A 14,839-nucleotide genomic window follows, 5' to 3' on the forward strand; every position below is an offset into this window, starting at 1 on the left:
AGAGGGTTAGAGTTGGTGTGGGGTGCAAAGAGGAAGGGGGCAGACAATCATGACTGTCGAGGCTGGAGAGGGGCTTGCAGGTGGCCCAGAGCAAAGAGAGGCTCAGTCAGTTGGGCAGTGGTGGCGCACGCCTTTAATCCCAGCACTTGGGAGGCAGAGGCAGGTGGATCTCTGTGAGTTCGAGGCCAACCTGGTCTACAGAGAAAGTTCCGGGATAGCCAAGGCTACACAGAGAAACCCTGTCTCAAAAAAAAGTGTGTGTTTGGGGGGGGTGGGGGGAGTCAGCTTCTTTGGCTTCTGCAGAGCCCGTGTACATGTGCCTGTGCCCCACGGCCACGCTGATATGGTTGCACCTTGGCATGGGGCAAACTGTCAGCTTAAGATCTCCTCTTCTCTTGCTGTCCCCTAATGTCCTCGAGCCTGGAGGTGCAGGTCCCTGAGATCAAACATTCCTTCCTACCACCCCTCCGTAAGCATTTCAGAGACTTGGAGACTGGGTACAGGTTGATCAAGAAATCATTTTGATTTTGCCCTCTTGACATTTCTCGTTTGACCTGCGTATCGTCTAGAACACCATCCTCCATCTGCCCTGGTACCCGCCTATCAGGATGCCCCAAGGCCTCTTTCCCTGGACTAAGTCCCTGGAAACTGTCAGCTTCCTCAGTCACAGCATGGCCCCCTCATGAATCCTTAGGTGCAAAGACCAATCAAGTTCCTCTGCTTTGCCTACTAGGAACTCAGACATCCAATTACCAGGCAAGCAGCCTGGGGCCACACAACAATTACACCTGGCTGACTCATGGCCAGCTATTATTTATGGAGCTCACCCCAGCCTTCAGTGTTGATTGCTGTTTTGGTCTAAATGGGAAATGAACCCGCCAGACTCAGGAGCTAACATGTCCTCTCCAGAAGGGGGTGCTGTCTGGAGGGGGGGGAGCAGCTCTCTAAGGGTGGGTGAAATTTGAGGATTATACCTGAGCTCTACTTCCTATAGGAGTTTTCCATGACCCTGTCCCACCTAGATATGAGCAGGTTGCTTCACGCTGCTACCACCATCCATTTCCCCCAACAATGGCTATCTCCTTTCAAAGCATGAACTTGGTGCTGATTTAACCTTCTTTTGCCAGCTTGACACAGCTAAGGTCATCTGGAAGAGAGGCCTGAACTGAAAAAATGCCTCTATCACACGGGCTTGTGGAGGTATCTGGAGGGGATTTTCTTTTCTTTTTCTTTTTTCTTTCTTTCTCTTTTTCATTTGTTTGCCTTTGTTTTTTCTTGACAGGGTCTCTCTGTACAGTCTTGGCTGTCCTAGAATTTGCTCTGTAGACCAGGTTGGCCTTGGACTCACAGAGATCCACCTGCCTCTGCCTCCTAAGTGCTGGATTGAGGGCATGTGCCACCACTGCCCAGAGACAGACATTTTCATGATTGATGATTAATATGGAAGGGCCCAGCTCACTAGGAGAGTTGCCACTCTTGGGCAGGTGGTCTTAGGTTGTGTAAGAAAGCAAGCTGAGCAAACCATGAGGAGCAAGCCAAAAGTAGCATCCTTCCATGGTCTCTACATAAGTTCCTGCCTCCAGGTTCCTGTCATGAGTTTTTGCCCCAACTTCCCCTCATGCTGTAGTGCATCTATGAGCTAAAATAAACCCTTTCCTCCCCAGGTTGCTTTTGGTCGTGGTGTTTTGTGGTTGGACTTTCCTTTGGGCCACCAGCCCACAAATAATGACATGGAAACTTCTTATTAATTATGAAAGCTTGGCCTAAAACTTATTCCTAACTAGCTCTTATAACCTAAATTAGCCCATTTATTTTCATCTACGTTCCATCACGTCCCATTACTTCTCTTCCATTTTGCACCTCCTGTGTCCTCTCCATGGCTCCTGGCATCTCAACGGGGCCTTGGAAATCCCGCCTACACCTCCTGCCTAGCTCTGGGCCATTCAGCTTTTCAGTTCGCCAGTTAGAGCAGTACGCCTTCACACAGTGTTTCATTAGGAGAAACACCCTTCAGCGGTTTCTGTCAGGTGTTTGGCCACAGTGACATAAAAGTAACTCAAACAGGAGCTGTGGTGGCTCACGCCTTTGATCCCCGCACCCAGGAGGCAGAGACAGGCAGATCTCTGTGAGTTTGAGGCCAGCCAGGCCTGCAAAGTGAGTTCCAGGACAACCAGGGCTGTTACACAGAGAAACCCCGTCTCGAAAAAAGCAAAGAAGAAACTGACGCATACGACTGCCTTATGGGTTTTTAGGCCCCAGGTTCTGGACATGTGTTCATATACCCATTCATACACACATGTATACATACATGTGTACACACACATATGGTTGGGTGGATATGCGAATGTATATGTTGGGTATGTGAACACGTGTATGCAGGTATATGTGCGTGTGCCTGTATGTATATATTTGGAAGCAGTGAGACAGGGTATCTCTTTGTACCCAGGCTAGCTCTGAACTTGCAATCCTCCTGCCTTGGCCTCCTGAACGCTGGGATTACAGGTCTGAACTGCCAACCTGGCTCTGAACTGGCCCAGTTCTCACCCGCAGCCACCCCTGCTCTCTCTGTCTCCTGGACACTGACACGCCACGGTAGTCATTTTCCAGAAGGACGCCTGGTGGGGCCGAGAGGTGGGGAAGGAGTGTCACGTTATTGCAGGCTTTTCCTTGAGTCTGTGATAAGCTCCTATTAGCCTATAGATCTGGTCCCATAAAATAGATTTGTGGACTCGCAGCCGATACAGCCTCGGTCTTGAGCCTCGCTAATGGCTCATTTTTCCGCCGTCTTCCTCGAGTAACTGATTGTCATGAATTTTTCACCCAAATGTTACCACTAAAGATGTCACCAGCTTCCCTCCCTGGGAGATTTTACAGTCTGGCTCTAATGGGGTAGGGGCAGGGGACACGGAGAGAGAGGAATAGAAACACCTCTGAAGGGGAAAAGGGGAGTCAGGGCTGAGGAGATGGCTCAGGAGGTAAGGCAGCTGCTTCACAAGCACGAAGAACTGAGTTTGGATTTCCGGAAACCAGGAAAAAGAAAGAAAAGAAAAGAAAAGAAAAGAAAAGAAAAGAAAAGAAAAGAAAAGAAAACCAGGTGCAGTGATGTATGCTTGTAACCCCAGTGGTGGGGAGATGGGGAGAGGAGGCAGGGGGATCCCCGTAGCACACTGGCCAGCTAGCCTAGCCTCCTTGGTTTAAGACTGATGAAATGCTTTATTTCAAACAAAAAGTGGAAGGCCCCTGAGGAACAACAGCCCAGGTTGTCCACGACCTACACAGGCACATGCATGCATGTACCCCACACACAGGTACATGCACACACCCACATACACAGGTTTGTGCAGACCCCCCAACACACAAGTACTCACATGGACAAACACACACATATAAATATAAATACATATTAATACACACACACACACACACACACACCCCTGAGGTGGGTCAGCTACTAGGTATCTGTTCTGAATGTCGGCAGCAGCAACTCTGCTTACAGAGCACCTACAGCAGGCTAGACACCGGTTTGTACAGCAGGCTAGACATCGGCTCGTACAGTAGGCTAGACACCAGCTCGTACAGCAGGCTAGACACCGGCTTGTACAGCAGGCTAGACACCAGCTCGTACAGCAGGCTAGACACCGGCTTGTACAGCAGGCTAGACACCAGCTCATACAGCAGGCTAGACACCGGCTCGTACAGCAGGCTAGACACCGGTTTGTACAGCAGGCTAGACACTGGTTTGTACAGCAGGCTAGACACCAACTTGTACACCCATCCTCTCATTTCATCTCAGGCACAAAGTGGTAAGGGCGATGCAGATGGGCTGGGACTCAGAGAGGCTGAGTAACTTGCCTAAGGACACAAAGCTCGCTAGTGCGGCAGAACCAGGAGGCAAACCCAGGTCCCAAGGGCTCCAGTGTCTGCACCTTTGATCTGTCCGTGTCTGTGTCGCACAGCCTCGTCAGGCCCCTCAGGTCTGACGCTCAGTTGTGCCTCAAGCTCTCAGAGGACAGAGAAGGTAACGGAAATAGGTGTGATGGTGCAGACCCATAATTCCAGCACTCGAGGCTGGAGCAGGAGGATTTTGATGAATTGGAGGTCAGCCAGGGCTCCATAAAGAGACTCGGGCTCAAAAGGAAGAGCTGGCCATGTTGGAACAGTCTGAAATTCCAGTACTAGAGAGTCGGAGGCAGGAAGATAATAAATTCAAAGTCGTTCTGGACTACACAGCAAATTTAGGGCCGGCCTGAGATGCTTGAGACACTGTTTCAAAAGAGGGGGAGTGGAAGAAGAGAGAGAAGAGGAGGAGGAAATAATAGTCAGATTCCACCAAGGACAGAAGCACATATCTGAGTCTTGGGCATCCTTTCCATGACAACGAGCTCATTACCCCTCAAGACCTCTTCACCCATCTCCTCACAGCTGTGACCACATTAACTGGATTCTGCTCGCCTCTGTAGATTCTACAGGAGCATCTTCCCCCACAGAGTGATGTGAGCCTCTCCATCGGATCAGAGAGTCTTCAGGCACGCTTAGTCTCAAAACTCAGTCCTTTGAGATGCAGTGGGCAGGCCTGGCTCGCAGTCCCAGGGAAGAGAGAGGGGACCTAGAGCCAAAATTCACAAAGCAACTCAGAAAATGTCTGTGGAGGGCTGGGAATGTGGCTCAGTTGGCAGGATGCTTGACTAGAGTGGGAGATGCTGGGGTTCCCAACCCAGCACCACACTTATTGGGCATGATGGAGCAGCCTGTAATCCCAACACTCAGGAGGTGGACGCAGGAGGATCAGGTTCAAGGTCATCTTTGATTACGTAGCAAGTTTAAGGCTAGCCTAGGCTACATAATAATCTCTGTCAAAAATTTTTTTTGAAATGAAAAGGGTGTGTGTGATAGCTCAGTAAGTAAAGGGCTTGCCTTGCACACATGAGGACTTGAGTTCACTTCCCAGAATCCACAGCATTTTTTAAAAATGGATATTGTGGTGCCTGCTTGTAATCCTAATGCTGGGGAAATGGAGACAGGTGGATCCCCCGGGGCTTCTTAGTCGCCAGGTGAGTTCCAAGCTAGTGAGAGACCCTCTCTCGAAAACACTGTCCTGACAAACAACACCCAAGCTTGAACTCTGACCTCCACATACTCTGCACACACAGACACATACACTACACATCACACACATGCACATACCATACACACACATACACACACACACATGCATACACATGCACACACACATACATACAAGCACATATACACCACATGCACACAGCATACACACACGCACATATACACTACATACACACATGCATTACACACAACATATACCATACACACGCATGTACATATACATAACATACACACATGCACACATGCAAACACCACACACAGACTATACATACATACACCATACACACAAACTCACACACTGCACACTTACACATGCATACACACACATACCACATACACACATGCACACACACATACTTGCACTCACACACACCACACATGTGCACACATACACCAACACACACACCATACACAGCATACACACATACATGCACATACAAACACACCACACACACATGCACAGTTCCATACACACGCACATTTGCACAGACCTAAACATGCATGTGCACAAATGCAAACAAGAACATATCCACAGACTGATTGATTGACACTTTACAAGAAATCAAACACTTCTCTCATGGCACCCCTGGCTGTAGCCAAATTATTGCCCTATAAATGAGTAAGAAGCGTGTTGACTGATTCATGAGGAGGCAGAGCCAAGCCCAAGACAGTCACCCAGGGATGACGCAGCTCTGTAAGTAATGACTGCCTGCCTGCTGAACAAGTTATCTGCTCTGCCCCGAGGGCAAGGAGAGGTCCTGGAAGGCTTCCCAGAGGAGGCGACAACTCACTCACTACCCATTAGAGGTGTTTGAGTTGCAACCAACCTGGTGACCCAGTGACTCTTGCCTTGATGGCTCTGTTGTGGGAGAGGTGGCTGGTGGGGGAGGGTGAGAGTTTGGGACAATTTCAGAAGCTCTTCAAAGTTTTGGGTTCATTTCAGCATGGTTCTGCACACCTGCAATGTCCAGCACTCAGGACATTGAGACAGAAGGATTTTACATTAGAGGCCAGCCTGGACTACATATCAAGATCTCCAGTCAAACAAACAAAACAAAACAAAATGATAGCGCTCAAGAGACGGCTCCGTGGATCAAGCGCTTGCTGTGCACACACGAAGAACTGAATTTGAGTCTCCAGGACCCGTAGAAAGATGGACAAGTTAACAGCGCCCAGAATCCCAGTTTCCTTGGGAAACCGGAGAATCCTGGAAGGCCGTGGGCCAGGCTAGCCTGCTCTATGCATCAGCAAACGAGAGACTCTGCCGGTCCTAGTTAGGGTTCTGTTGCTGTAATAAACACCATGGCCAAAAACAGATTGGGGAGGAACGTGTTTATTTCAGCTTCCAGCGTCCAGCCTGTCATTGAGAGAAGTCAGGGCAGGAACCTGTAGGCAGGAACTGAAACAGAAAGCATGGTGGATGAAGCTTACATGCTTGCTCAACTTGCTTTCTTAAACCAAGGATCACTCGCCTAGAGACAACAGAGACAGCGCTGCCCTCAGTGAGCTAGGCCCCTCCCACATTAGCCATCAATCATGAAGATATTCCACAGGCTTGCCCACAGCCAATCCTACAGAGCCAGTTCCCGACCCGAGGCTCCCATTCCCTAATCCCAGGAGACTCCTGTTTGTGGAAAGTTGGAAAACAAATGGACACGGCATTGAACAAGGTAGAAGAGTTCCCAGATCTCCACATGTATGTCATTGTAAGTGCACACGCCCATACTTGTGTATACGCATGAATACATGCACGCACACACGCACAAAAACACAGAGGGTTTTTAAATTTGAATATACAGTCCTACCACTCAGGAAGCTAAGACAGGAGGATTACCTTGGGTCTGAGGGAAGCATGGGCTACAGAGTGAGATTCTGTGTCAAAAGAAAAAAATAAAACAAAACAGGGAAGCAGTGCTGGTTCCTCCCCAGATGACTGGGACAATCTACAAGAGGAGCCATGATTCAGAGGTAAACGTTAAAAGCCTAGAAGAATGAAAAGAAAACACGAATGGATGCCTTTACAATGACGGCACAGAAAAGCCATCCAGCCAAGATTCATAACTTAAAAGCCAGAAGAGATGAGCGATTACGGTAAAAAGGATAACAACAACAGTAAATCTTTTATGTGACAAAGAGCCCAGCAAGCAGAGTCAGAGGACAAAATCCTCAGGACTCACACCCCAGTCGAATCACATCTCTCTCATATATAAAGAGTTTCTGGGGGACAAGAAGAAAAGACCATGGGTATGCTGGCTAGCTCTGTGTCAATTTGACCCAAGTTGGAGTCATATGGGAAAAAAGCACTCAGCTGAGAAAAGGACCCCACCAGACTGGCCAGAGGACATGTCTGTGGGGCATTTTCTTGATTGGTGATTGATGTGGGTGGGCCTAGTTCACTGGAGGTGGTGCCTGGGTAGTGATCCAGAGTTTATAGACAGCAGACTGAGGGAACCCTAGGGAGCAAACCAGTAAGCCGAACCCCTCCCAGGCCTCTGCATCAGCTCTTGCCTTCAGATTCTTTCCTTGAGTTCCCTCAGGGATGAACTGTGGTTGGGATGTGTGAGATAAATCCTTTCCTCCTCAGGTTGATTTTAGTCAAGGTGTTTATTGAAACACTAGCACCCTAAGACACAGTTGGAGAAATGGGTAACAGTTAAGAATGTTTGCTACTCTTTCAGAAGTTCATAGTTGCTTCCCAGCATCCCATCCACATCAGGAAGCTCATAACTGTGGGTAACTCCAGCGTTAGGGGATCTGACATCCTTTTCTGGCCTCCAAGGGTGAATTTACGTGGCATATGCCCTTAATTCCAGCACTTGGGAGGCAAAGGCAGGCATAGCTCTGTGAGTTCAAGGCCAGCCTGGTCTACAAAGCAAGTTTCAGGACAGCCAGGGCTACACAGAGAAATCCTGTCTCAAAAAGAAAAAATAACACCAAAAGAAAAGAAAAGAAGGAAGGAAGGAGGGAGAAAAGAAAAATGAGCAGGCAAAAACAAAATGACTGTGACATTCCAAGGGAAAGAAATGTAGGCAGGAATTAAATATTTGATTACCCAAGCTCACTCACACTGAGAAAAGGATGAGGGGCTGGGGTGTGGCTCAGTGGTAGAGCCCCTGACTCACAGCACAAAGTCCTATGCAAACAAACAAACAAAACCCCAAGAGAGTGAAAGATGAATTAAAACTATCTCACAAAACCATTTCTCACCTATCAGATAGGCATAAATCCAAAAGAGAAACAAGCATGACAACACAGGCTGATGCTCTCCTATGTCGCTGGTGAAATGCAAAACAGTACAAGCGCTCGGGATGAGAAATGACTGGGTAATTCTTATCAGAGTTACAGACGTGTTCACTTCACGACCTGGCGATCCCACTGCTGGGAATCTGCTCCAGAGACATCCCCTGCGCGCTTGAGAAGTGATGTAGGAACAAGCTTATTCACCGAAGAAGCTGCGAGGCATGCCGACAGAAGCCTGGCGACATTCCAGCTGTTTTAGAAATGTGCGTGAAAGGGCCAAGCTAGAGTGTGGTCCAGTGGCTGTGTGGAATAGTATGCAGCTGTCCGGGATGGGGGAGGAGGGAGAGGGGAGGAGGAGGGAGAGGGGAGGAGGAGGGAGAGAGGAGGAGGAGGGTGAGAGGAGGAGGAGGGAGAGGAGAGGAGAAGGGGAAAGAGAATGAAGAGGTAGAGGAGGAGGAAGAGGTGGAGGATGAGGGAGAGAGGAGGAGGAGGGAGAGGAGAGGAGGAGGGAGAAGGGAAGGAGGAGGGAAAGGGGAAGGAGGAGGGAGAGGAGAAGAGGAAGAGGTGGAGGAGGAGAGAGAGATGGAGGAGGGAGAGGGGAGGAGGAGGGAGAGAGGAAGGAAGAGGGAGAGGGAAGGAGGGGGGAGAGAGGAGGAGGAGGGAGAGAGGAGGAGGAGGGAGAGGAGAGGAGAAGGGGAAAGAGAAGGAAGAGGTGGAGGAGGAGGAAGAGGTGGAGGATGAGGGAGAGAGGAGGAGGAGGGAGAGGAGAGGAGGAGGGAGAAGGGAATGAGGAGGGAAAGGGGAAGGAGGAGGGAGAGGAGAAGAGGAAGAGGTGGAGGAGGAGAGAGAGATGGAGGAGGGAGAGGGGAGGAGGAGGGAGAGAGGAAGGAAGAGGGAGAGGGGAGGAGGAGGGAGAGGGGAGAAGGAGGGATAGGGGAGGAGGGAGAGGAGAGGAGAAGGGGAAAGAGAAGGAAGAGGTGGAGGAGGAGGAAGAGGGGAGGAGGAGGGAGAGGGGAAGGAGGAGGGAGAGGGGAGGAGGAAGAGGTGGAGGAGGAGGGAGTGGTGGAGGAAGAAGGAGAGTTGGCGAAGGGAGAGAGAAAGGAAGAGGGAGGGGGAGGAGGAAAAGGTGGAGGAGGAGAGAGAGGTGGAAGAGGGAGAGGGAATGGAGGAGGGGGAGGAGGAAGAAGAACCTCTTTTGGTATCAATGCCCAGTGGTTTCCCAGATACAGTGTTTGGTAGGAGGAACAAAACAATAGCCATGTATGCAAATAGATCTTGCTTTATTCATTTGCATAACGAAATCCTGGAAGGAAACACAAGAAACTAATTAACTGTTTCTCTAGGGAGTGGTGGACGGGCAGAAATGGGATTTCAGTGGATGAGTCTGTGTGTTAATAGCCATGTGGAGTCTGACCATGGAATCATATTACATATTCAAGCTTCTATAGTGATATTAAAATTGGTGACCTGCCATGTCAATAAACATAAATGCACTCTGGTATTTATCTGGTGGTCTGTTTATCCCTCGATACCATCTTAGAGTCACAGGAACTTACTCCTCAATTAGAGGGAAATGGCAATATGGAACTATGGAACAGGTAAAAAAAGGAAATCACTAAAACAAGGAAAAAAGAAAATCCAGTCTTGGGGCTTGGGGAGCCAATGGGCACCTGAAAGTTAGGGAGGCTCATGGTACAGTCTCGGGTCAACAACAAATCTCTCAGGAACTCAGGACCACAAACATTTTATAGTTCAATCCTGAGCATCTCACTGCCGGGGGTCGGGGTGGGGGTGGGGGGGCCGATTCTGCCAAAGGAGAAGACAGCTGGATATGGGGACAGGGGCGCAGAGGCCATGAAAAAAAAGGCTCAACTCAAGTTGCCAGAGCTTGTTTCCAAGCCCTAGTTGATTCTTTGACCAGCGGCTGAGAAGCCCCCACCCCCATCGAGGTAGCTCTGGCTTTCTGCGGGATCTAGTGATCTAGAGACTGTCCCTCCCAGCAGCAACTCAGATGGGACAGACGGAATCAAAGGGATGCATGGATCCAGGAGCTCGAGAGAGGCTCAGCTGTTAGGCAGTGTTCTGCTCTTGCAAAAACCCAGAGTTCAATCCCCAGCACCCACATCTGGCAAATAAATAAATAAAAATAAAAATACAATAAATCTGTAACTGTAGCTCCTGAGCATCAGCAGTTTCTGATCTATGTGAGCTCCTGCACGCATGTGCATATACCACATACCACATACACACGACCAAAAAGAATATAAATAAACCTTCAGGCAAAAGGCGCCATTCCAGAGCCTGCCTCCTTCAAGAAGGCTTCCTAATACTAACAAGATGGCCAGACACTTCTTAGGCCTTGTTCCACTGACCTCAAGGTAGGCCCCTCATCCAGCTATAACATACAGCCGCCATATGAAAGTGATAATTCCCACACCTTCCTCAAGCCTAGCATGCCACAGGGATTCCATAAATGTTGGCCTACTGTGTGCTAGGTTTGAGAGATGCAGCCTGCCCTGGAGAGGTCCCCAGACCTGGGTAGCAGACAGAGACCCAGAGCTGTCACAAGTCACCAGAGATGGATGGCAAGGTACCAACATTAAAATCCACCGGGCATGCCACCGTACAAATTGTGTTTTCCAGCAGTGCTTCCCTGGGGTGGGCAGGCTGGGTAGGAGAGAAGGTTTGTGTGTGACTGAGACTTCCCACCACAGGTCTGGCTTTTACTGTCTGTATTAAATGCGCATTGGCTCACTCTCCACCCGCCTGGCGGCTTGCACACACCTGTACACGGAAGGTTGTAATTTTGTAGTCTGAATCACTGGGTGAGATCACACCCAAGTTACCGGCAGTCCGCTCCTTAAGGCGGGCTGGGCAGGCAGACGCCTTTGTCTTCCAATTACGGGAGTCTTTTATTGCTCTTTTAGTTGGAAGAGAAACACCCAACGAGGCTGGGTCTGGGAGCAGTGTTGTTCTCAATGAAAAGTCACGCAAAGCCACCGAGATCTGGGAGCTGGAGGAAGCCCTGGGTGTTCATTTGAACTCAACTCGCGGCTGGAGATGAAGAAGTTGAAGCAGGGCCTGCCTGGTGTGTGAACAAAGGCATTCCACAGTCTGGTGTATAAATGTTAGCTCTGGGAATGGCAGCTATGAGGCCCTGGGGAAATTACCTCCTCTCTCTGAGAACTCCCCCTTCTTAGCTATAGAACAGGATGCTGCCGAACTCTGAAGACTGGGGTAAGGTAGGAAGCACCTGCTGCTTAGTCACCTTGGTCAATGTCAAGCCCCACCGTGGATTTGTCTTCCTTCCCACTTCTGGTCAGGTCCTCAAATACTGGCACAGACCCGTGCACACAGTAGGTATACAGGGTAGCAGAACTCATGGACCTGGAACATGACTCTTCATTCAATCCATAAATATTGACCTACTGTGTGCTGAGTTTGAGAGATGCGGAGATCGACTCCCTGCCCTGGAGGGGTTCACAGTCCTGGGTGGCAGACTAAGACCCGGAGCTCACCGAGTCACCAGAGTAGGGTGACAAGTTATCAACATCAATAAAATCCACAGGGTGTGCCCTCTCCCCAGCGTACTTCAGATAGGCCCTTAGGGTACAGAAACAATGCTGGGAGTGTGGGCTCCCTAAGTGTGGAAGCTGGGGAGGGAGGAGTAACCTCGGAGGAGTGTCTCCAGAAAAGGAGGTGTTCCAAGAAAGGCTGGCGGTAGGACAGAAGAGGGGAGGGTAAAGGGGGCTCTGAGATAGATGGGCCAGAGCCAGTTCCTAAAGAGGCTTTGCATCAGACTGTGGGGTTCCAGCTTAATACAGAGGCATGAAGTGGAACTGGGGTGTGGCTCAGTGGTAGAGCCCCTGCCTAGGATCCCCCAGTGAGGGGCTGGGGTGTGGCTCAGTGGTAGAGCCCCTGCCTAGAATTCCCAGTGAGGGGCTGGCTATACAGCTCAACAGTAAAGCACCTCCCTAGTATGCACAAGGTCCTGGGATTTATCTCCAGCACTGAAAATAAAATAAAACATTTAATAGGGATTAAAAAGAGAGGCCATAGCACAGAAACAAAAATAAGTAACTAAAAGGGCTGGAGAGATGGTCCAGCGGCTAAGGCACATGCTATTCTTGGAAAGGACCTGAATTCAGTTCCCAGAGTCCACATCTGGAAGCCCATACCAGCTGTAACTCCAGTTCCGTGGGATCCAATACCTGTGGTGTCCAAAATAACAGTCCCACACACATTACTAAAATAATAAAAATAAACATTTTTGAAAAACTGAGTGGGGCTGGAGAGATGTCTCAACAGTTAAGAACACTGGCTGCTCTTTCAGCAGACCCAAGTTTGGTTCCCAGCACCCACGCGGTGGCTCACAACGGCCTGTAGCTCCAGTCCCAGGGGATCTGACCCCTTCTTCTAGCCTTCTTGGGTACTAGGCACATATGTAGCCCACAGACTAAACATCCATATAGGTAAAATAAATAAAAATTTTGTACAAATGATTTTTTAAAGGAGTAATTGGATGCATAAGCGAATGGGGAACTAAAGACATCTCTTCTATGTGTTAAAATGCCAGTTCACACTTCTAAGAAAGCAAGGTATGGGGGTGCACACCTGGAACCCCAAGGAATTAGGAGGCCAAACTCAACTAGCAAGTTCAAGGTAAGTCTGGGATACTTGAGACACTGACTCAGAAAAGCCAAAAAATTATTAATTTTTAAAAAGTATATGAAATAAAATTTAAAGTTATTATATTTTAAATTATGTTGATATAAATTATTTCATATATATAATTATATAAAATAAGAATTACATAAAATAAATACTTGTAGAATGGAATAAAGAAATAAACACGGTCCTATTAACGGACACCCGCTGAAACTGGTCTCAGGTGATACCCAGCATGGATGACAACGTTACTGGATGAGTGGGGTGTGATGGGTAAAGACCCAAAGTGCCAACACTCAGGGAGCAGAGGCAGGATCTCCGGTCGAGGGCAAACCTGGCCCTAGACTCTAAAAAGCTTATCTTTCAGGGAATCTTGTGATCTGCTGTTTCGGTGTGCATGTATGTGCGTGTTGCCGCGGTACACTTGCATAGGTCCAAGAGCAGCTTTGTAGACTTGGTTCTCTCCAGCCACCTCTACCTGGGTTCCAGGGATCGAACTCAGGTCTCCAGGCTTGCACAGCAGTCGCCTGCACCCCGTGAGCCCTCTCACTGGCCCAGCTGTGTTGTTCTTTTGAGATAGGGTTTCACATACCCAAAGGCTGGTCTCAAACTCCCAATCCTCCTGCCTCTATCTCCCAAGTATTATAGGATTGGCCATCACACCTGGTTGGGGGAGTATTTTTCGGAAATACAGTCTCAACAGGGAGCCCAAGCTGGCTTTGAACTCCCAGCAATCCTCCTGTCTTCCCCTTCCAAGTGCTGTGATTTTTTTTTCCTCAGGAAAAGCAGGGTGCTGGCGGGATGGCTCAGCACAAAGGAAGACCAATGACCCGAGTTCATGCTCCAGAAGTCACGCTGTGGATGGAAGGAACCGACTCTGTAGAGTCGTCCTCAGGCCTCCGCTTGCCACTTCCATGCCACAATGTGCCCATAAAGACACCAAAATAATGAATGTTTTTAAGAGAAATAAAATGAAGAAATATTAAACATACACACTGAAGGGTCCAAGGCAGGACCCTAGACCCCAGGCCATGTAATTCTATTTCCAAGATAAATAAGTAAAATGAATTATAAAATAATACCGAGATAGCAAGCAGCCTGGTGGGATGGTTGAAATTTTTCTACTTCGAGTCAGATGTGGTGCCTCAGACTTGCTATCCCAGTAACAAGAGGCTAAGGCAGGAAGAGCAAGAGCTCAAGTCCAGCTCAGTCTATATAGTTATGACTGTATTAATCTCAATGATTAAATAAATAAATAATGGGCTGGACTCATGGCTCAGCGGTTAAGAAAGCATACCGTTCTTGCAGAGGACGTGAGTCTAGTTCCCAGCACCCACACTGGGCAGTTCACAGCCACCTATAATAATTCCAGCTCCAGGGGACCTGATGCCCCTAGCCTCTGGGGGTAACCACACTCATGTGCACATACTTTCCACACCACCCTGGAACTGGAGCTTTAGACCAAGCTGGCCTTGAACTCAGAGATCTGCCTGCCTCTGTCTCCTGAGTGCTGGGCTTAATGGTGTAGGCCACCACTGCCCAACTAAAAAGAAGTCTTAAAATCAAATAATAAAATTTTAGAACCACAAACACACAAAAATACTGAGATAGAGAATATTCAAGGTCTCCCTAGGCCATATTCCAGGATCCTGGGATCCAAAGAGAACAGGAGTAAAAATAAACAGAATGCCCAGGGACTCTCACTTTGATGGTGCTCTCCCAGCTTGATGGTGCTCTCCCAGGATGCCCAGGGACTCTCGCTTTGATGGTGCTCTCCCAGCTTTGATGGTGCTCTCCCAGCTTTGAT

This window comes from Microtus oregoni, unplaced genomic scaffold (genome assembly GCF_018167655.1).
Source record: "Microtus oregoni isolate MIOR12 unplaced genomic scaffold, Mior012 000003F_ref0000135, whole genome shotgun sequence".
Classification (NCBI taxonomy): domain Eukaryota; kingdom Metazoa; phylum Chordata; class Mammalia; order Rodentia; family Cricetidae; genus Microtus; species Microtus oregoni.